Below are 3575 nucleotides of genomic sequence, written 5' to 3'. Positions count from 1 at the left end.
TCTTTTCTGGTTATTTGGGCACTTTGATTCCTTCTCTGCATTTCCATAGCCTTTGTTCATTCCTCCTCTTTCCCCTGGCTTTTACATAGTGAACTTTTCTGTACTCCCTCAATTGAACATCTCTGGTGTCATATCTATTCCTGTACATATTAAGATCAAAGTATGGACATTTTCTTTTATTTTACTGGCCTATTTATCCCTGTTTTGATTGCATTAGTTTTATTGTAAATGTTAATATCTGCTAGTCCAAGCATCCCTTCAGTATTCCTTTACATAATTTTCTTGGCTATTTATACGTGCATACAGAGTTTGAAATTGTTTTACCAAGCTGGAAAAGAATTGGAATTCTGCTTGGCACTTGTCAATACGGTTAATATTGAACCAGTGATATTTTTATTTTACCATATTCCTGCCCAGGAATATGGTCTGCCTCTCCATGTGCTTAAGTTTTATATTATATTCTAGAATAATAACTATTAGTTTTTCTATTTTGAGTCCAGCACCGTTCTTGTTACATTCACTTTTAGGTATTTTGTGTTGTCATTATTGGAAATAGGATATTTTTTTCCTCTCCATCTGTTTCAATCTTGTACCCCATCACCTTGTCAAAATTCCCTGTGCTAGTTTTCTGAGTATACAATGATATAACCTGCAAATAAAAATGATTTTCTCTCCCTTCTTGATATTGAAGCAGTTTATTTCATCTTCATATTTAATTGCATCAGCTAGAGCTTTCAAACACTGTTGGCATAGGAACAACCCCATGTTACTGGTTTTAATGGAAATTGTCTTCAGCATTTTACCTTTTAGTTTTATACTTCCTGGTGGTTTTGAGACTATGATCTTTGCCGAATTTTTGTAGTTTCCTACAAAATTTTAAGAATTACTGCTGAATTGTGTCAAATGCCCTTTTTATATCCATTGATACGGTTGTATAGTTTTTCTCCTTAATTTGTTGATGTAATAGGTAAATTGATAAATGGACTAGCATTAACCATCTTTGTCTTATCGGAAAACCCAATTTGTTCATGGGGTAAATTTTTCTTTTCATCCTTACTGGACTCAAATTGCTAATATTTTATTAAAGATGTTTGCATCTATAAGATGAAATAATCTCCAGATAACTGTTTGTATTAGGACTATATTTTTTAGGTAAGGTAACAGTGCTTCATAAAATAAATTTGGAAGATTTCCAACTTTCTATTATTATTTGAAACAGGGATTAGCAAACTTTTTCTGTAAAGAGCCAAATAGTAAATATTTGAGGCTTTGCCAGTTCTGCAGTCTCTCTTGCAACTACTCAACTCTGCTGCTGTAGCAAATGCAGCCACAGACAATATGTAAACGAACGGACATGGTTGTTTTCCAATAAAATTTTATTTACAAAACCGGCCAAGGACTAGATTTGACCTGCAGCCTGTAGTTTGCCATCCCCTGGTCTAGAACTGTTTAAAAACTGTAGAAATACTGTTTTTTAAAAGTTAGATTGCACTCCATATTAAGTCAGTTTCATCCTGGTACCTTTTTTTTTGTACTTAACTTTCTTTTTTTAATTGACGTATAGTTGACATACTATATTATAATAGTTTCAGGTACACAGCATAGTGGTTCAACATTTATATTTCTTACAAATTTATCACCATGATACGTCTAGTAACCATCTGTCACCATACTGTATTTAACTTTTTATTTTGAGATAATTATAGATTCACAGGACATTGCAAAAAATAGTACAGAAAGCTGGGTTTTTGGTTTTTTTGTTTTTGTTTTTGTTTTGGCTGCGTTGGGTCTTCGTTGCTGTGCGCAGACTTTCTCTAGCTGCAGCGAGCAGGGGCTACTCTTCATTGCGGTACGCGGGTTTCTCATTGCGGTGGCTTCTCTTGTTGTGGAGCATGGGCTCTAGGCTCACAGGCTTCAGTAGTTGTGCCACGCAGACTCAGTAGTTGTGGCTCGCGAGCTCTAGAACACAGGCTCAGTAGTTGTGGCCCACAGGCTTAGTTGCTCCACGGCATGTGGGATCTTCCCAGACCAGGGCTCGAACCCGTGCCCCCTGCATTGACAGTGTGTTCTTAACCACTGCGCCACCAGGGAAATCCCAAAGCTGGTGTTTTTTAAAAAATGACACACATTACAAACTTTCTGACTTCTATACACTGGTCACTTAGAGATTCTTTTGCTCTTTCTTTTTCTGCATTAATTTTTATTTTGCTGGAGAAGCACCTGTTTCACCTCCATATTTAAATGTTGCTATGGATTTGCACATAATATTCTTCTAGAAATAATGTTTAGTGGAATATCTCCTCTAGTAGTAATATCTCCTCCTTCCTAATACTGTATTTTTTTCTATTTCGTTTATCAGATTTGCTGGAAATTTATTCATGTAACTGGTCATTTCAAAGGATGAGCTCTTCACTTTATTTATACTCTCAATGTACATATAATATACACATATATATCGCACTTAGGTTTTATTAGGGGATTTATTAGCATATTTTGAGTTTTTTCTAATTTCTTTTTCTAATTACTCAGATTGAGTACTTAGCTTTTTTGAGGTTTTCTCTCATTTTAATAACGAATCATGTAGGACTGTACATTTTCTTATAAATATAGCTTTTGCTGTGTGAAATAACATCTGGTACAAAGTGTGTAACTTCAGTGTTGTGGGTGCATTTTGAGTTTGATTTTTATTTCTTTATTTTTAATTACCTTTGTTGTGGCAAAAATAAACACGTACTATAAAATTTACCATCTTAACCATTTCTAAGTGTACAGTTCAATAGTGTTAAGTATATTCACATTGTTTTGCAAACAATCTCTAGAACTTTTTCACCTTACAAAATGGAAACTGTATACCCATTAAACGACATCTCCCCATTTCCCCCTCCTTCAGCCCCTGGCAACCACCATTCTACTTTCTGTTTCTATGAATTTGACTATTCTAGATACCTTATGTAAGTGGTATCATCCAGGACTTAACTTTTTGTGACTGGCTTACCTCATTTAGCATAATGTCTTCAAGTTTCATCCATGTTGTAGCATGTGTCAGAATTTCCTCTTTAATGCTGAATAATATACTATTGCATGAATATACCACATTTTGTTTATCCATTCATCTCCTGATGGACACTTGTGTTGCTTTCACCTCTTGACTATTGTGAATAGTGCTGCTATGAACAGGAGTGTGCAAATTTGTCTTTGAGATCCTACTTTCAATTCTTTTGGATATATACCCAGAAGTGAGATTGCTATTTTTCTTTTTTTGAGGAAAGCTGTACTATTTTCCATAGTGGCTGCACCATTTTATATTCCCATCAGCAGTGCACAAGAGTTCCAATTTCTCCATGTCCTCGCCAACACTTATTTTCTTTTTTTTTAATAGTAGACATCCTAGTGGGTATGAGGTGTTATCTCACTTTTTTTGACTTGTATTTTCCTAATGATTGATGTTGACCATCTTTTCATATGCTTGTTGACCATTCATGTATCATCTTTGGAGAAATGTCTGTTCAAATCCTTTGCCAAGTTTTTAATTGGGTTATCTGGGTTTGTTGTTGTTGAGTTATAGGAGTTCTTTA

The sequence above is a fragment of the Monodon monoceros genome, unplaced genomic scaffold, assembly GCF_005190385.1.
Source record: "Monodon monoceros isolate NGI ecotype Baffin Bay Population unplaced genomic scaffold, NGI_Narwhal_1 Super_Scaffold_22, whole genome shotgun sequence".
NCBI classification, from domain to species: domain Eukaryota; kingdom Metazoa; phylum Chordata; class Mammalia; order Artiodactyla; family Monodontidae; genus Monodon; species Monodon monoceros.
This window is presented reverse-complemented; position numbering follows the sequence as displayed.